This window comes from Lissotriton vulgaris, chromosome 4_1 (genome assembly GCF_964263255.1).
Source record: "Lissotriton vulgaris chromosome 4_1, aLisVul1.2, whole genome shotgun sequence".
Lineage (NCBI taxonomy): Eukaryota > Metazoa > Chordata > Amphibia > Caudata > Salamandridae > Lissotriton > Lissotriton vulgaris.
In genome coordinates, this window is record NC_141691.1 from 1,359,856,489 (window position 1) to 1,359,877,202 (window position 20,714).

The 20,714-nt window shown below is 48.1% G+C and overlaps 1 protein-coding gene across 2 annotated transcripts in view; it reads left to right on the forward strand.

The window, feature by feature from the left end:
• LPIN2 (lipin 2) overlaps positions 1–20,714 on the forward strand; it is a 791,695-nt gene that overhangs the window by 654,332 nt on the left and 116,649 nt on the right. The gene's annotated exons all lie outside the window — the stretch shown is intronic.

Below are 20,714 nucleotides of genomic sequence, written 5' to 3' on the forward strand. Positions count from 1 at the left end.
AACGTGCGCTCTTTCTATCTGGATCTCACATGCCAGTTCCGGGTGGATGACCAACTCTTTGTTGGCTACGTGGGCGCTAAGAAGGGAAAGGCGGTGCACAAAAGGACCATCTCGTGGTGGATCATCTTGTGTATCCAGGAGTGTTACTCCTTGGCTAAGAAGGAACCCCCTGTTGGGCTGAGGGCTCATTCCACTCGAGCCACGGCGACTACAACTGCCCTGGGCCGAGGAGTGCCCTTGGATGACATTTGCCAGGCAGCTACGTGGGCCTCCCTGCACACGTTTGCAAGACACTATTGCCTGGACAGCCAAGTCCGGAGGGATGGCTTCTTTGGCCGTTCCGTCCTCCAGGACTTTCTGGTGTGATTATTAGTTCGCAGACCCACCACCGGGGTTGGTATTGCCGGGGTATCTATTCTAATGGTAAGGAATCTATCACTAACGTGTCTCTTTCAGATGCACGAGTTACTACTAGTGTAACGATATATCTGTAAGAGACATTAGTTAGTGATAGATTTCTTACCGACCCACCCATCCTCCCCGTTTCTGCGAACCGATATCTAGGGTTAAGGTCATCCCCTTTCAGGGCCCTAGTTTCATTGGCACCAGTGTTGGTTTTTAGCATGGCTCTGCGTTTCTGGTGCGGAAAAGCTGTGGCTAAGAACGGACGTCAGCACGCGGAGGCGGCGTCTAAGTACTCCGACGACATCATCACGACGCCGACGACGGACGCGGAGCCACAGACGACGCCTACCGACGCGCAAGGGTACTGCTACGCAAACAAATTCCGGATCCAGTCTGACGCCTGGGGATAATCTAAGGTAAGGACTCTATCACTAACTAATGTCTCTTACAGATATATCGTTACACAAGTAGTAACTTGTGCATTAAGCCCGAAGCCAGGACATTTTTTCTGGAAGGTGAACAAGCTTCTTCCGGGATAATTGACTGTGCTGTTGATATACCTTCAACTGGTTTCGGTCAACTTGCTGGGCAGCATTTCTTCATAGAAAGAGCTGGCTAAAAGACGACGTTTAGTCCAGAAGTTCAGATTAAGATTTCGGATATTCCCTATGACGGAAAAGCCTTGTTCGGTAAGCCTATTGATGAGGCTGTACAAACTATTTAGGCGGATACTGGCACCGCCAAGTCCCAGGGACAATATACACAGCAGTAGAGACAACCTCCTGCAGCAGCTTCCAAACAACTATCAAGATGGAAACAGCCCACCAGGGGACAAGATGTCCATTGAAAACAATGATCTTTCCTTTATGCTGGCTACCCCTCCCAATTCCAGAGACAAACTAGGGGGACGGCTTTCTCGTTATGTCCATCAATGGTCCTTGAAAACAACGGACAAATGGGTACTAGACATCATAGCTCGGGGGCATACCCTTGAGTTTACAACCAAATGTACATCCATAACAGATGTTTTCTCCCCATCCGAAACGACTACTGAAGGGAGTAGCTATCATGTTGCAAAAAGATGCAATAGAGAAGGTCCAGAACTCCCACCGGGGCCTCAGCTTTTACTCCTGTTTCTTCCTTATCAGGAGAAAGTCAGGAGAATGGCGTCCCATCTTGGATCGTCATCAGCTGAACCAATACCTGAAAAAAGTCATTTTGGATGGTCAACCCTACAAGACATTTTACACCTTCTCAACCGTGGGACCACATGACAGCTCTAGGCCTTCAGGATGCATATTTTCACATTCCAATCCACCACAAACATCGGAGATGCCTCCATTTCCTGGTAGGCTGCACACAATATCAGTTCAAAGTGCTCCACTTTGGACTACGATCAGCACCACTAATTTTCACCAAGTGCATGGCCCTGATGGCAGCCGGTCTGAGACTAAACGGATTTCAAGTCTTACCGTATTTCGACGATTGGCTAATAAAAGTTCCAATGTACCATCAAGCCACAGCGTACACAGCACTATGCCTTTCGTTATTTAAAAAATTGGGTCTCACACCAAACCTACAAAAATCAACTCTCAGCCCCAGAACAACGTTAAATCTTTCTAGGAGCAGTCTTAGATACCCAGTCAGACAAAGCCTTTGTCTTTCCAGAACGACAGAAGAAAATCCAGCACTTGGCACAAATGCTTTGCAAAAGAAAGTCTGATTCTGTTTGACTGTACAAGTCGCTTCTGGGAATGTGTTCCTCCTGCATACCTCTGATACCAAACTGCAGACTTCATATGCGTCCTCTGCAAGAACAGCACGAGAAGCAGTGGCTGCAAATTCAGCGGTCATTTAACGATGTAATCCTCATAACTCCTGCAATGATAAAGACTATGCATTGGTGGACAGTAGCACACAATGTCTCACAAGGGATGGCTTTTCTCTCGCAAACAGATTTCGTCATCACCACAGATGCGTCCCTGGAGGGATGGGGCGTGCATCTACAGGATCTCAGTCGGTGGCAAATGGACAACATCCGAAAAAAAGGATGCATTTAAATCTATTACAGCTGATGGCCATAGCTTTGGCTCTGTTCTTTTTCCCCCCCGGAATTGCAGGCCCATCAGTTCTTTTCCGTACAGACAATACCACCAGCATGCACTACCTAAACAAATAGGGAGGGGCAAAGTCAATTGCTCTGTCACGCAGGCGCAAACAATTTGGGATTTGGCCTTGCAACAGAATGTAACTCTAAGAGCAGAACACATCCCAGGAGTATCCAATGTGCTGGCGAATACTTTGAACAGACTGACAACCAGTTGTGACTATTGGGTGCTCTATTCCCGGGTTCAAAGAACATCTTCCTTCAATGGGGCACCCCGCGACTCGATCTGGTTGCAACCAAGACAAACAAATGCCAATACTACGCAAGCTGGCATTGCCAGAAAGGATCGTGGTGAAATACCTTTTCGATCAGATGGTCGAAAATATTTCCTTACGCTTTTCCCCCAATTCCATTTTAATAAGAGTTCTCAGTAAAATTAAGAGCGACCCATGCAGGCTTATTCTCATACTTCTTCTCTCAAAACAACCTTGCAATTCTCTGACACCTACTTCAATGTTACTCTCCATGAATAGAGGCCAAGTTCTTCATCCCAACCTGACTTCTCTTCATTTGTCAGCCTGGATCCTGACTACCATGAGCTCAAAGCATTTGATGTACCCAGAGACTGCAGGGAAATCCTTTCTAAACCTCAAGCAGATTCCCCTAACCAATCAATCATTCAGGGATTTGAGAAGCGCGCTACCCACCCGTGTGGGTCTCAAGGCACTGGGGGAGGGGAATGGATGGCGTCCAGCTCTGAATCAGCCAAAGAGCCAGGTCTTGAGGCTCTTCCTGAAGGCGTGCAGAGTGGTGGAACATCTGATGTTAAGCGAGAGTTCATTCCAGGTTTTTGCCGCTATGTAGGAGTAGGCTGTTCCACCCATACTGGCTTTGCGGATGCCCAGGGTTTTGGTAAGGTCGGTGGAGCGGAGGTTTCTCTTGGGTGCATGGAAGGAGGGGAATCATACCATCTGAAGTGGAAACATATCTGTGTATGGTGCCAAGAAAAAGAGTTACATCCAGTCCTCACTACTCCAATGCTGATCTTATATCTTCTTAACCTAGCCAAGTCTGGCCTTGCACATTCATCAATTAAAGTACACTTAGCAGGGATTTCTCACTTTAGGAGATCAGGGAATTCATCTTGTCTCTGATCTGCAAGGATAAATAAACAATTCCTCAAGGGACTCTTTAGAGTTCCTCCCCCTTTGAGGAAACCTCCTCCTCTTGGCATCTCGGAATGGTACCAAGTCAATTAATGAAAGCCCCGTTTGCTCTGATCCACTGAGTACATTTGAAATATCTTTCTTGGAAGACGGTTTTACTATCGGCGTTAACATCAGCCAGAAGAGTTGGTGAATTGCAACCGTTCACTATAAAACAACCATTCATGCAATTCAAGACAGACAAGGTAATTTTAAGATCTAACCCTAAATTAATTTCAAAAGTACCTTTGGATTTCCATCTTAATGTACCTATTGTTCTAAGGAAAGATTTTCCGAACTCACTAACTGTTCCTGAAAGGTCTCTACACACCTTATGTGTTTAAAAGGTGTATAAAGTTTTATTTACACAGAACAAGCCTGTTCCGCATATCTGATCAGTTATTTATTGCCTATGGCAATTTGAGTAAAGGACTTCCAGTCTCTAAATCTTCCATTGTACAATAGATTGCAATAGCCATTCAATTCTGCCATAATGCAGCAGTGCGACCCTTATCGACTAGAGTCAAGGCTTGTTTGACAAGAGCTGTTTCTACGTCCCTGGCTTTATTTGCTGGTCGATTCAGCAAATCTGTATAGCAGCCATATGGTCCTCCAATCATACCTTTACCCAGCATTATTGCCTGGATGCTACAGACAAAGCTGATGCGGCAGTGGGACAAGCTGTTTGTCTCCATCTATTTCAGTAAGGTGGGCTTCCTTTTTTAGGTCGTGCCTAGGCAGCGCATGCGCTGCGAGGTATTATGTATTCAGGTAGGGACATGAAGCTCCGCCCACTCTGTGCCCATATTTTTTATTGGCATGTGTCATTGTCCACTGTAAACTGTGGCTGTTCATTGGTCAATAGGCTTAGTAGTCCCTCTGCATTACCGCCTTGTCTCATTTTGTAACCTCCCATGGCGGCACCCCCTTTTACATGTGTTATTACGTGGTAAGCTCCAATTACAGCCTCTGCGCACTATTTTCTCAAATAGCTTTGTCCTGCCTGCTGTTGCAGGCAGGACACGCTTTCTCCTAACGTTTCTTTTTCTTTTCATAGTATGGGCGCCGAACTCATTTGCAATGCAATAGGTCTTGCATTTGCAAAAGTTTAAGCTATTGGCATTGTAAATGAGAAAGCCTTTTGTTTATCTATTTTCAAAACAACACATAAATAAAATGCATTGTCATTTACAATGCCAATAGTTCAAACTCTTGTTAATGCGAGGTCTATTGCATTGCAATTGCTTGTCTTTATAAGTGTCTTTTCCCACCATCCGCTATTTTTCCAATTTTATTTGTTATGACTATTAATGATTGTTAGAACTGGCAGTCTCTAGTTGGCAATGGTATACACCTTTGACCACATAGGGACCCTTGCTTCTAAGTCAGCAAAAGGGGATTACACTACTGGATAACCCCTGCTCTCACCCCCTTGGTAGCTTGGCACGAGCAAACAGGCTTATGTCAGTGGCAGTGTGTAAAGCATTTGTCAACACACACAGTAATACAGTGAAAACACTACAGATGGACACAACACAGGTTTTATAAAAATAAGTATTCTTTATATAGGCTTAACACAAGACCACAAACGACAAAAATCCACAATAATGTAATCGATAATAAATCTTCAAGACGGTAGAAATAGTTAAAAAATAGGTAATTCACTTAAAAGCAGTCTTTAGCAACAGCTAACCCCAACTGGAGTTATCACGGCGTCAAGGTCAAAGAAATCCCAAAGTACGGCGCCGAACACAAGGTGTGCGGCGTCTGGCCCGGAGTCAAAACAGACCCACAGAGAACAGTACCTTGGAAAAGCAAAAACAAAGACCGCTCACGGCGTCTGGAAGGTACGCAGTCGTTGGTGAGTTGCGGCATCGGTTGCTTGCTTCTAGGGAGATGATGCGTCTGTGTCCTGGATGCTTGCGCAGGCAGGGGAGGCGTTGGTTCCTGACCGGAGAGGGTGTGACGTCAAGGTGGCACTGAATCCAGAGTTCTGTATGAAGTTGATGGATTCTTGACAACCCACGTCGACGATCGGCTCCGCAAACATTATCACTTACAGGATTTAAAAGTCAGCAGTAATTTCCTGGAGCTCTGCAAGTCTCCCGTACATTTCTAGTTCCAATAAACTCTTGTGTAACATTATTATTGTACCCACAGTATATGTCCCGATCCGGTAATCAAGGCCTCCCTGATGTGCAGCATCCAGTAAACGCCACCGCGACTCTTAAGCAAGGCATATTAAAATAACGATCAAAACTATTCCCCCCCCCCCCCCCCCTCCCCATTAAAAGCCCTCCCCTGCCCCTGGTGTGTTCTTTAATGTTACTCATTTCGAATTCAGTGACATATGATTCAACCTCATAAAGTGTTTCCATGTTAGTTACGAGAATACATAACATTCAAACACTCGGAATCTCTCTCACTGTTATCGGAACCTCTAGCTTTCCAGTAATATAGGTCTGATTCAAGGTGATATATTCAGTGCGCTCGTGGCAGAGTTGTCATCCGATTCCTCATCCGGAGTTTGTAATAACACTACTAGTGCTTCCCAGGCTTTCGCAGTCTCTAAAGGTTTATTTCCCCTTGCCCGTCTAGCTGGCTGAAAGCGAACTGTGCTCTCGCTCGCTGCCCAGCGAAGGAATTCCGCCTTCCATCTCTGAAAACTGGGCCCCTGTGCGGCTTTCCAATGCGCCTAATGTCCCTCTTGGCGAGCAATAACCCTAGGTCTATGAATTTACTTGTGAATTTTGTTTTTGATGTATGGGGGAACCAGTGTAATAAACAAGTACCCATGTCAGATATTATCTGCCTCCCTGTGATCTTACATAGCACTTCCATTACTTCCTCCCAATACGTTCCTAATTGTGGGCAGCCCCATATCATGTGGCTAAACTCTGCCCCCTCCAAATAGCAGCGCGGGCATCTCGCTGTATCACTATGAAAAAAATGTATTTATCTTAGCAGGAGTAAGGTACGCCCTAAGCAATATAAAGAAATGGACCAGTTGGAAGCTGGCGTTTCTAGTGCTCTTCCACGCTCTCCTGATAATCTGATCCCATGCTTTCTCTGGGATTTCCTTGCCCAGGTCCGCTTCCCACTTATTCTGCAGTTCCCGCAATGGCTCCAACCCCTCAGCTATCATCCATCTATATAAACACATGACAGCCTTAAAGGTCCCTGCCGCCATGACCACGTATTGACAGGCCATTGAAATTTGTGGTTCCAACAGTCCCTACCGCCATCGCTTTTTTATAGCTGACACCAATGCCGAATGAAAAGACTCCCCGGGGCAGATCATATCTATCTTGTAAAGCCTGAAATGGGAGGAGGCTGCCATCCTCATACAAGGCACCCAGCATCTGCATCCCCTTGTTCTCCCATTCAAACATTGCTCTCCAATCTCCTCCATGCAGGAGTGCGATGCACATAGGGGTATTTCAGGGGCATAAGGCCTACTAATCTTGGCCAGTTGCTGGCTTCGATTCCAGCATAACCTCCGCGTCCGGGCCTCACCAGTAAGCGTCCCAAGTCGCAGTGGTTGCTGGAGGATGATGGACAACAACACGTGCCTCGGAATCCCGCTGTTCATTCGATCATCTGGGCCCGAAATTCTAGTGCCACGGCTTGAGTATGCCACTGCAGCTGGGCTGCTAAATAGTACGCCTCAAAATTGGGGACTGCAAGCCCCCATCTGCTTTTGGTCTCAGCAGAATTATAAGTGCTGCCTGTCGTCTGCCCGTCCTCCAGATAAAGCCCGTAAGCAGCGTTTGGATCTGTTTAAACAGTGAGGCCGGTACCCAGATTGGCAATGTTCGAAAATAGTATAATAAGCGAGGAAATGCCACCATTTTTAAAAGCCTCACTCATCCAGCTACTGATAGAGGTAGCGTGCTCCAGAAATCCATATTACCCCGGAGATTTCGGATAGCCCTCCCCACATTTCCATTCAACAAATCAGAAGTCGAATGATATGTGGGTCCCCAGGTACGGCAAGCACTGGTACTCCCATTTTATTCCGTTAGTAGAGGAGGGCCCCTCACTCTTCTGGGTCGTTGGGAATAGACAAGTTTTAGCCCAGTTGACCTTGAGACCCGAGATCATCCCAAACTCTTGGAGTAGGCCTGTCGCACCGTCGAGGGCATCTGTTACATTCGCTAGGAACATAAGGAGATCGTCGGCATAAAGTGATAGCATAATGTGCTGCACCATGCACGTCAAGCCCCGCAAATCGCCGCCCCATTCGGGCTTGGGCCGCCAATGGTTCTATGGCCATTGCAAACAACAAAGGGAAGAGCGGACAACCCTGACGTGTTCCCAGACTCACCGCACAAGAGGATGATACCAAAGCCCCGTCCGTACCCGAGCTGTGGATGATTTGTATTATATCGCCGTCCAAGCTACAAAGGCATCTCCAAGACCGAATTTTCGCATTCGCTGAAACAGATACGGCCACTCCATCAAATGCCTTCTCGATGTCGACCGACAATTTGACCATGGTTTGATGGATAAGAGTCAGCCCCCAAGATGTGAAGAAGGCGCCTCACATTCATGGCCGTGTTCCGAGTCGGAATAAATCAGGCTTGGTCTCGGTGAACCAGGTGTTGCATATGCGGAAGCAATCGTGTTGCGAGAATCCTGCTTAAGATTTTATAATCAGTCATAAGCATTGACAAGGGGTGGTATGCCGTTTTATCAGTGGGAGATTTCCCAGGTTTCAATAAAGCGATGATGACGGCCTCACGGAGCGAGATCGGTAGTATCCCAGCGCTCTTTGTTTCAATATATATAGTCAATAGCTTGGGGGCTAAAGAATCTACATAAGTGGAATAGAACTCTGTTGGTAACCCATCTGTCCCAGGCGTTTTGTTGCGCGCCATATGTTTAATCGCGCTGCGTATTTCTCCCAATGATATATCATGCCCTAGAAGATCAGCCTGCGTTTTGTCAGGTTGCGGTAATACTGCCTCCGTTAAAACCCCCCCTATGGTAGTCTCATCAAGCTCTAGCTGACTCCGATAATGCTCCGCGTAATATTCTAAGAACAACTCATTAATCCCTTGCTGGGTATAAACCGGGACCCCTGCCACATTATTTAATTCGAGTATAATCGCCCCTTGGTGGGCCGGATTAACAAGCCAAGCCAACAGTGTGCACGCGCTAGGTATTTCTTGTGGTCAAAACAGCGCAGCCTTTCAGTCTGCACCGCTACCTCTTTCCTAGCTTCAGAGATCTCCCTCTATTCGTCGGGCATCAGGGCGGGCTCTTTCTGCTACTCGCAAGCGCTGTTCCGCCGTATCAATGTCATATAACAAGTTTTCCGTACTCCTGTCATATTAGCTATGCAGAGTCCCCTCACTACTACCTTAAAGGCATCCCATTCCACTGCTGAGGCGGACCCCGTCCCTTTTGCATCACAAAAGACCTGATCTTCCAGGGCTTCCGGGCGCAGTCTCCAATTCGGGATCACTGGGCGCTCCTGGGACCAGTGAAGACGCAGCAGTAAAGGGTTATGATCGGATATCGCTCTAGCAAGGTATTCACTATGCTTAACAGTGGCGTATATGCCTGGCGTGCAGAGTATTGCATCTAACCGTACATGTAGTTTGTGTAAAAAAGAATTATTAATCTCGTTCCCCTGGATCCTGCGCCTACCGTGTATCAACCAGACCCCACCTATTCTGCCAATTCTACCTGGCTTTAGAGATTCTATGTATTGGTGCTTCAGGAAGTGGGGTGTGAGAGCGATCTAGAGATGTGTCAGACACTGAATGAAGTCCCCTCACATAAGCACCGGGCCAGTCAAGTAGGGAGCCAACTTCCCAGATGAGTGATTAAAAAAGGCTGGTTGGTCCGTGTTGGGCGCATAGATACTGCTCAGTACAATATCTCTGCCCTTAAGTCGGCCCGCCACTACCACAAACCTCCCCTCCAGCTCTATCAGTTGCAGCACAGGTTGGAAAGGGACTCCCGCTCTGACCCAAATCAGCGCTCCCTGTGCAAAAGCTGAATATGTAGTGTAATAAAGTTGCCCCTCCATCTGCGCTGCTATGCTAATCCTTCGCGACGGGTGATATGTGTCTCTTGGAGAAAAACTATTTTGACCCCTCGCCTCATCAGATAAGCATGTACCTTATGTTGTCGCAACATTGTGTGTATTCCTCTAACATTCCACGAAATACATTTCAGTTCAAGTAATGGCCCCATGGCGCAGTTGTAAACTAAGCACTAAGGTTGCTTCCTAGCAGGACACACCAGAGCCCCTACCTACCCCAAAACAAACCCCAACAATCCCCCAACACCCCACCCCAGAACAGGTACTAAAACACTAGTCCCCATCCAAACTAAGAAACACGCTATATCCTCTAGTAGCTACCGAGGATCATACAAAAAAAGGAAGGGGAGGCGACCACGAGCCAACAAGGACGCTCTAACACTCTGGCAGCAAAACAGCGCCTTATCCCAAACAATAAGCAAGTCCCCCCACCGGGGGCTCCTAGATCTGAGAAAGCCGTCCTAGATCATCACCCCAACTACCCTATAATTCTGCATTCAATATCTTACCACGCAGATGGCCACAGCGTCGAGCATGACGGAAGGGGACAGGGACGGGAGGGGAAATACAACAGGAAAAGGCAGCCCCCAATGGAAACAACACAGGAGGCAATCATACAATCTCATCAGCTGTCCCCGGTGTAACATGCGACAGGGCAACGCTGTCTATATTGGCCCCCTCCGAGTCACATCCCATCATCCCCTTTTCAGACTCAGTGTCCGCTACCGATGGGGAAAGACTCTCTTGGCAGAGTTCCTTGTTGTGTAGTGCGCCATCGCCTCACCCGTTTCGACCTTAAGGGTCGTCGATCCTCTGTGAGTGGTCTCTCGCGACGCTCCGCTGTTCCAGTTCCTGACCGGTAGGATTCCAACCAGGTCCATGCTTCCTCTGGGTTCTCGCAGAAATGAGTGTTCTCATCCAATATTATCCGCAAGCGCGCCGGGAATATTAGGGAGTACTGTAGCCCTTCGCCCCGTAGCTCTTTCTTGACTGCCAGAAAAGAGGCGCAACGGCGCTGCACCTCCAGAGTATAGTCTGGAAACAGCTATTTATTTATTTATTTATTTTAGAGTTTTCTATAGCGCGAACTTGAACCGATGAGGTTATCAGAGCGCTTTACATAGCACCAGTTCCGTTACATGTTATCACAGCAGTTTACATAGAATCAGTTACGTTACACATTTCAGGAACTTGAACCGATTAGGTTATCAAAGCGCTTTACATAGCACCAGTTCCGTTACATGTTATCAAAGCACTTTACATAGAATCAGTTACGTTACACATTTCAGGAACACGTTTCTTTTTGTTCTAGTGAATAGGGTTATCTCTTCACACGGGGGAAGGCATACACCTGGCTATATTCCAACAGTCACACAGGCGACTAGTCGTTACAGCTATAACTCTAAACACAGGGAGGGGATACACATGGATACAATCTAAGAATCACATAGGATACTAGTCATTAGAGTTATCTTCTATCTACACAGGAGGGATATGACTGGAAACACTCTAAGGGTCACATAGGGGTGGTAGAGAGTACAAAGGTCCACTGCAAACACTAGTGATAAGAGTCAACTACATACACATAGGAAGGGATATGACTGGTTAAACTCTAGGAGACGCATAGGGGTGGTATATGGTGTAAGGACTTCAGCGAATACCAAAGCTTAGCATTATTGCAATCGGTCAAAGGTCTACTGTATACACTAGTGATTAGAGTTATCTCTATATACATAGGGAGGGGATATGACTGGATAAGCTCTAAGAGTCACCTAGGAATGGTATATGGTGCAAGGTCTATCACTATACGCAGACGATATAGTACTCTATCTTCGTCATGTGACTATCGCAGGCCCCTGGTCAAGACGTTTCTCCGTATCCATAACGCCAGAGGCTCCAACATCATAGCAAACAGCATTTGCGACAGAGGGCATCCCTGTCTGGTGCCTCTGCGGAGAAAAAAAAATTGCCTAGATGTGTAGTTATTTACTCTAATTTGTCCAGATATATCAGTATACAGAAGTTGCACCAGCGTCTAAATTTAGGGCCCAGTCCCAGGACTTCAAACATATAAGACCATTCAATGGAGTCAAGCGCCATAGACGCGTCGAGGAAAAGTTTGACTGCATCCTCTTCGAGGTAGTACTTCCGAGCCAGCACATGGTTAAGACGTTGAATATTAAGAGATGTATTTCATCCTGGCATGAAGCCCGATTGATCTGTCGATCATGTTGGTCCCTTCCACCCCTTTGGGCAGTCCTATCATTTGAATGTTGGTTCTGCGATTGCGGCCCTCTGCTTCTTCGGCTCTCCTCTCCAGGACCTGAATCCTGTGCGTAACATCTCCCATCTGGGTCACTAGCACCCTCTGAGCCGGTTCTAAACTCCCCGTCTGTTTTACCCGGTCCGCCAACTTTGAATGTTCAGTTCTAAGTAGGCCCAGCCCCACCGCTTCATTTGCAATGTCCTGTTGTAAAGTGTCTTTGGTGTCCGCTATGGCCTTCAGAATCTGGGCCACTTGCTGTTGCATTAGCGACTCAGCCGTGGGTTCATGGGAATCCTGCTTCATTCGATCCGATGCCGAATCCTCCGATCCGGAGGAGCCCCCGCTTGTTTCCCTCTCGGTTTCCCCATTGGCGAGGGTGTCCAATTACGCTGATCGGCTCCCAGGTGGACCAAAACGTTCCTGGGTCACTAGCTCACAAATATCAACTCGCCCCTGGGTGGGATAGACCCCTCTCACCAGTCCAGGGCAGGCCCATAGTGCCTTCACTAGGGGAGTGATAGCAGGACGCCCCTAACTCTTCCAGCAAACTTAGCCCCGGCCAATCCAATAGAGGGGGTACCCTCTAACCGCTGCCTCAATCGACTTTCAAAAACAGGGTCCCCGCAGACCCACTTCCCCGGGGTGTCAATAGTCCTGTCTGGCTTAGTGGTTTGCCATAATTAGTGTCAGCGGGCTCCCCGCAAATTACTGAGTCAGTCGTTTTGTTTCTGCTATCCCCGATTTTCCTCTGCAGGATCGCCGGAAGCTCTGTTTAGGGGAACCCGGGTCAGCTGTGTATATTATCACGGCAATTCAGGCTCTATCAGGCTCCAGGAGCTCAAGCAGTATCCCCCAATCTCATCAATGCTCAGGCCAAGAATATGTCGGTGGACTCCGCCCACCTCAGGCCGGGATGGAACAGCCGCCCCACATCCGCCCCGGGAGGCCATTCAATTAAATGCCAGGCAGTTCAGTGCTCGACAGGCACCCGGGTCACTAATCAGGCCCTTCCGATGGCGCAATATCGCATCAGGGTGAAGCACCCGTCCCCCACAGCAGCGCGGCAGACGGCGGCCAGAAGTATCCACTCCGGTCCGGTCAGTAAGGCCCAGATTAAATTCCCCACGGAGGGTCATTAAAAACTGGTCTCTGAGCAAATCCACACTGCTGCTGTGCGCAGCCCACCGCTAAGCCCAACTTAGCCAATCCTTTACCCAGTAAGGGTGCAGGCCGTCATACCGTCAGTCACAGTATCCCCCAGGGTGCCAATTCGGCAGTCTCTTTTTCTGCCGATGTCCCAGCTCCTCCGACTGGCTCCCGGTGCTCGTAGGGGGAGATGTCGCCGGTAGGAGAGGTCTGTACTTCCTCCCCGCCGTCTCGGCGATTACTTCATCCCGGCAATCAGCGCCATCTTGGGGAGCCCGATCCGGCTCCTCCGCGTCTTTCGGTCAGCACCACTTGTCAGGGGTCTCAGCACTCCCAGGACCACAGCTTGCGGTTCTTGGGCACAGTGTCGGACTTTTCCAGCCCTCGGGACCGCTGCAACAGCTCTCTTTAAACAGGATAATGACGGTGTCGGCGCGGAGCTCCGGACTGACGCATCCATCTCCATCGGCTCGTTAGCCACGCCTCCCCCCTGTCTCCGCGATGATGTCTGCTTCGGAGTCGATGCGGCACAGCAGCAGGCGTCGGGCTGGCGTCGCAAGTCGGAGCAGCGCTAACGGCTATAGCAGGCTTACGATGTCGTTCTCTGGCGTTGATGCGGCCTACGTTGCAAGTCGGAGCAGCACTCATGGCTTCGATGCAGATGACTGCGTCGCTCTCCGGCGTCAGTGTCGCAGAATTCCTTCTGTAGAAGCTAGAATAGCAAGTTCCAGATGCAGGCAAACAGAAGGGGTGAAATCTGGTATCCCTGAGACTTCGGTCAGGAGGCAAGATCAAATCAAGCCCTTGGAGTAATGTTCTGCAAGATGATGAAAGTCTTTTAGAAATTCCTTCTCCTCTCCTTGGCACAAAAGACACCACTGTAGGGCAACCCAGAAACACAGCACACTGGCAGGGGGGCAGTACAACTCCTACAGCTTCCTTGGTTCTTCTCCTTGGCAGAGGTTTGTCTTGTTGTTCCAGAAGTGATCTAAAGTCTTGGGGTCTGGGCCCCAATATTTATACTAGCAAATCCTTTGTCCTCTGAAGGCAGAGGGTCCTGTACCTTGTCCAAACCAGTTCGGTGCAGTCCTGGAGCACTTTGTTTAGATGACTCCTGCTTTCCTTTGGCAGGGTGGGCCAGGGTCATCAGACATACCACAGGAGGTGGAGCCAGCGTTGTGGAAGGCAGGCACAGCCCTATTGAGACCCAGGTGCTACTCCTCCCACCCATCTGCATGCAGGTAGGTCTATTCAGCCTTGTGCTGAATCACCTTGTCTCCTGGAATCCCCCAGCCCCTGTCACTCACAAAACTAGACACGCAATACACAAGCTAGCAGAGGCAGGCTAGAAGGTTAGGTAAGAAAATACTTCCTTTCTAAAAGTGGTATTTTCAAACACAGATTGTTAAAACCAACTTCACTAAAAGATTAATGTTATCATTCTGAGTTCAGGCATACTAAATTCAAATTTCTACCATGTTCCCTGGGTCATTTAGGATTATAAGATGTTATAATCAAACTGCCCATTCTGGCCTATGGGGAACAGGTAGCCTTGCAATAGTGAAAAACAAAAATGGCGGTAATTCACTATCAGGACATGCCACACACTTCACGGCAGGTCTTACCTTATACTTGCAATGCACCATGCCCTTGGGCCTACCTTAAGGGTGTCTGATATGAAGAAAAGGGAAGGTTTAGGGACTGGCAGGTGGGTGCACTTACCCAGTCGACATGGCAGTACTAGACTGCACACAGGCTCTGCAATGGCAGGCCAGAGACACACTTTACAAGCTGCTTCCGTGGGTGGCACAACAAGTGCTGCAAGCCCACCAGCAGCATTTGATTTACAAGCCCTGGGCACACATGGTGCACTGTACTAGGGTCTGACAAGTAAATCAAATAACCCAATCATGGCGTCGCTAATCAATACATCAATTTAACATAGGAAGCACTTGCACTGTGGCATTGAATAGCAGTGGCACATTGCCCAAAGCATCTAACCAGCAAAACAGATCAAAAACAAAGGAGGCAATCAGTAAAAAAATGGAAGGGAGACTCACACCCATGATACCAGGTCTAACAATGATATTTGCATTATTATTGTATGCTAATACTTACTTGTGTTTACTGCTAACTTTTCTGATTCAAGCATGTGAATCTATGAAAGATCCAATACTGGAGAAGAAAATAAGTTCACATGCTTGAATCATTCCCCCTCAAAGTGGAAGTCCCATGGTGCTATATCAAAGCAATAGGATTAGTGATCATAGGCTATAATGGCACTAGTCCATGCATTTAATAGCCTATGTCCTATTTTAAAAAGGACTAAACTTGATCTATAACCAATCAGACTACATTTCCCTCTAGAACACTCCCCTCAGAGGCTAGAACCCTCAGATTTTCGAGCACAAGTGGGGAAAAAATATAACCCCATAGCGTAAAGGGAGCCTTAATGGGAGAAGTGTGGGTCGCTTGTGAATCTATGAAAGATACCAATACTGGAGAATTACAGTTACAGATAAGTAACTTATTTTCTTTCAAATGCAAAACTTTGCAAGGAGGTGCAGTTGTGAATGGAATTGCAATCTTTAAAGGCTTGTATTTGCTTTTAAAACGGTTAAAAATACATAGAAATTACTTTTGTGTTACTTTTGTGTTTATCAGAGAACATTTTTAGGAACAAATCCTATAACATTGGTTCCTATGGGGAAAAAAAGGATATTGGTATGTAGGTAAGTAAACGGCCTGCAAGAATAGTGTTTAGGGGTTAGAACCATGGTTCCCCAAGGCACTCGATTTGCACCATCAGAGGCACTACGGTGGCTGGTGCAGAGTGCAGTGGCCCAATGCAAGCCAATGGGGCTAAGGGGGCCTTGGGTCAGGGGCTGCTTACGTGCAGGCCACTCTGGTGTGAAAGCAAAGCTCCTGGATTTAGAATCAGCCCTGTGGTTTGCAAGGGAGATCTCCGGTTTGAAGAAAGGGGTTCAGGCGCGGACAGGATTGCTTCCTGAATGCGACCACCAACAAGAGGATTATGTTGGGTTCTTGGGGATGCCTTGAACACAGTCAGTCTGGCCACCCAAGGCCGTGGGGCATTGGGTGCAAGGGTGTCTTTAGGCGTCATATCTTAGCTGTTCTGGTCAATACCCTTTCAGTTGAGGCTGCAGTCATCAGCCTGGAGCTCGTCGTAGGTTAGGGATCACCAGATCCCAGGATGGGATCGCTGGGAAAACCTCGTGGTGTTGAGACACTCAAAACTCAGCCATGGGTGTCGGGTTCAAAGTGGTGCAGAACAGCGGAACCGATTTCTCTGTTCGCGTGTTTGTCGAGCAAATCTGGTGCTCACAGGAGACAGAGTCTTTTGGATGAGTGCAGGGCAGGTCCTCTGGGGGCTGCTGGACACGCCAGGCCTTTACTGTAGTCGGGAAAGGCCAGTTGGTCTGGGGCCAAAGCAGTTGGTGTCCTCCTTCCTGGGTTAGCACCGCACTTCAGTCCTTTGTTCTTCCTCAAATCTGAGGAAGCAAAGTTCAGGGTCGCCCCATAATACTAGTTTTAGGGGTGTGCAGTTTTATCCCAATAGGTCCTTTCCTTGGGGTGTGTACACCCCTTATTATGCCTCCCTCCAGTGGGAGTGGGGCATGAGCCTCTCTCTAATTGGCTGGGTCACCTCATCTTCAAGATGGAGGGGACTGAGATGTGTGCTCCACCTCGCCTTCCCCACCTGAGGGGTGGGTTTGGCAAAGGTGGACACATATCTCCTCCTAACTTGGTTTTCCCGCCTTTTCTTCCGACCAAGTAGGGATCAGAACTGATGAGCCAGTTGCTGAGAGCAGTAAAAGGCAGGGACAGCTTACAAAGGCGGCAGGTCTTTGAAGCATCCCCTTCGTGGACCCAACCCTTCCTGGGGGAGGAGGATGCCACCTCTGTCCAGGATTGGCTTTGTTTCTGGATGCAGAGAGCGGAGGCCCTCTACCCAGGGGTCCAGAAACTTGTCTGGTGGTGGCAAATGGTGGGCAGCCATTCAGGAACCAAGCAAGGGCTGGTTGTTTTTCAGAGGGGATCTCTAAGATACTCTCTGAGTGCATTTTTCATTAAGTCCCACACTGGCATCCGTTTAATGTGCTGAGGGTACCAAACTTCCCTGGTTTCAGTAAAGCCATTATGGAGCTTTGAAGTTCATAATGACCAGCTCCCAGACATATACTCTTTATGGCTTTACTGCACTTACAATGTCTAAGAATTTGACTCAGACACTGTAGGGGTACAGGGCTCATGTCACTGTATTCTCACCAGTGGGTTATTGCACCCTGCTAGAGGGGTGGATTACCTAGGCCCCAGGCAGTGGGTTGCAGGCATGGCACACAGGGATGTGTGCCATGTCAGCTCTTAACTTTCCTCTGCACCAAAATATGCAGCCTGCAATGGCAGTGTGTGGGTGTTATGGTGCAGGACCTCCACGGGTGGCATAATTTGTGCTGTAGCCCTTAGAGGCCTTCCCTGGTCACTAGGGCCCATGGTACCTTTTACAAGGGGTCTCACATGTGGCCAGAGATATGCCAATTTGTGGGTACAAAGATTCCGTTTTGGGAAAGAACACAGGCCCTGGGAACCTGATTGGCTGGGACCCAGGGCACTTCAAGTCCAAGTGCATCAAATGTCAGGCAAAAAGTGGGGGTACCAATGCAAAAAGGGGTACTTTCCTACAGATACTATATCTCACTGTAGATTCCTCATCTGTTGAATGTCTCTAGTCACAATACTGGATTTTGAACTTTGTTCATATCTGTCCTGCCTCCATTTCTGCACCAGAAGCTACACCACAGTAACATCACTGGATTCCTAAAGTGCCTATCCTGTTGCCAGACGTCAGTTATCTGTCTATTTTTTCCGTTCCTTTGGAAACTGGGACAAAGCATAATTATTAGTTTAAGGCAGTTCATTACAAGAATAATTGGAACTTTTTAAAGTTTGGATTATGCCCATCCTTCAGAACGGAGATGTGGGTTGGGTTGGTGAGGCCTTCAGGTAGGTAAAAAGTATCCAACAGAAAGATCATTGCCAAACGTATTTCACTTTTTGTGCCATGTGCAGCTGTAGATACACATGCTTTGCATACTCCTGCATTTAGTGTTGACCTCAGCCATCTCAACTTGCTTTTCTTTGCAGAAGCTTCGTGTTCCAGGATGTATTGCGACTTCTGCCTTAGTTCACAATGTGAATGAGCACCACACCAACTCCATCTTAAATTGATTTTAACGCCATTGTGTCAGATGTGTTCAGCAGTGGCTCAGAGATCAACATGTTTTTCACAGCTTTCTGTTCTGCTCTTCCAGACCGTCAACTGAAGAAAAATCACCACATTTAGTGCTCCTGATAGGTACACTACCCTTCTTCGACCAACCCAGGTGAGATCTCTTTGATCTCTGGAAGCTCAACTGAGAAAGTAGAGAGGAAGGGGGTAATGGAACATCCACCTTTCCAGCTTTGCCCACAGTGCAATGATAAATATCCTTAGGTGAACCAGCACATTGTTTGCAACCTTTACCTCTCCCCTGACCGTACAGAGTCGTCCTGTGACTTCTGCCTTCAAACTCTACTTCTCCCCTGACCCTAAACAGTCGTCCTTTGACTTCTGCCTTCAAACTCTACTTTTTCCCATTATCATAAAGAGACGTCCTGTTACTTCTGCCTGCAAACTCTACGTCTCTCCTGACCATAAAGAATTGTCCTTTAACTTCTTCTTTACCTTTCCCTGCAAAAAAACTTAGAAGTACAAAAGAGAATGGTCTTGGCCACAATATGCAGCAACAGTCATCCTCCAAGGCGCACGAACTCTTTGATGAGCAGGACTCTCTTGGTTTCGAGTAAGAGGAGGGATCCTGGTGGCTAACCATTGCCCAGCCCCAAGACCTTATTCTTGAGCACTTCCGAGGGAGATGACCAGGTGAGGATGCTTTTGGAATCGATACCAGTGAGGGCTATGCCTGAAGACACTTAGGATTGTGAATACTGCCCTAGCATAAGCCACCCACCCAAATGCCGTTCCATCAAGCTCCTGCAGGTTTCTTTCATTGAGCACCGGCCATATCTAAAAGAAGTCCTGAGCCTCAGTCCACTGCCGTCCTGTGGCTTAGTCTACACTGAGCAAAGGCTTTGGAGCAAAGCAAACTTCTCATGAAGAACATAGTCACAACTCTCCTTAACACCCTCTTGCCTAGGGTTTGGGTTTGCACCACCACTGCAAGTCAATCAATAAAGTCATACGTGTGTGGCGTGGCTAATCACCCCAGAGGTTTTCCAGGTGTTTTGCTGCAGGTATCAGTTGAAAAGGCAGGTCTGGTGTCACAGGTTTCCTGGTGCTGATGTGGAGCCATCTGAAGACTTTGTGGAGCATGCGGATCTTCTGGAATCAGCCTGAGGAAACGGCTTTGACCTGATGTTTTATGGAGAGTTCGCTGTCCAGGTTGATGCCGAGGTTACAGGCGTGGTCTTTCTGCATGGTGGTAGGTCCAAGCTCTGCTTCAGTTGTATCAGAGGGCGGTGTGTCTGATAAAGAGCAGACCTTCTGTTTTGTCCGTGTTGAGCTTCAGACAGTTGTCTTTCATCCATGCTTCATACTGTTGTGAAAGTTGGTCTTCATCGAGGTGCAGTCCGCTGAGAGAGAGGATGAGCTGTGTATCTTTGGCATAGGAGATGATGTTCGATCTAATGATATCTGCGAGTGGGTCATGCAGATTTTGGAGAGAGTAGGACTTAGAAATGAGCCTTGGGGTATGCCACAGATGATGCGCTTCGGTTGCAAAGTGAAGGGAGGGAGGTGGACCCTCTGGGTGCATCCTGTGAGAAAGGATGCCATTCATCTGAGCGTATCGTCTGAGATTCCAATCTGGCGTAGTCTATCGATGAGTGTGTGGTGGTGCTTGAGGCCGATGTTACCCAATATTTCCAGGAGGTCTGTGGTGTTGGTGGAGTAGGCCAGGTGGAAGCCGAGGTCTCCCAGGAAGATGTAGTGTTCGGATTTGTCAGCAAGCGGGGTGATGAATTCATCTATGGTGTCACTGAGGCCAGTTCGTGGTCCTGGTGGTCTGTATGCGAGGGTGCTATCAATGGTGATTTTGTCATTGGCGCGGAGCTAGAAGTTCATGTGTCCCATGATCGGCGTAGTAGTGTCGTTGGTGATGGTGCAGGTAATGGATTCCTTATGTACAATGGCGAAGCCACCGCTGTGTCTGTTGGTGCGGTTGCAGTGTTTCATCTTGTAGCTGCTAGGAGTTGCTGTGGTGATGTCCTGGGCCAACGTGGGGGTGAGCCTGGTGTCCGTAATGAAGGTCACGTAGGGGCCAAGAGAGTAGATGGTGTCACAGATTTTGTGTGACTTGTTTCCAGAGCAATCTCGCGTTGAGCAGGAGGCAACTGAGTTGTTCCGAGGGGGTGTCTGCATCTGGGGATGGCATGGTGCTGGTTGCTTTAATGTTTGTGGGTGCTGGGGTGGAAGTGAACCTGCAGTGGACGAAGTTGAAAAGTCCCGCT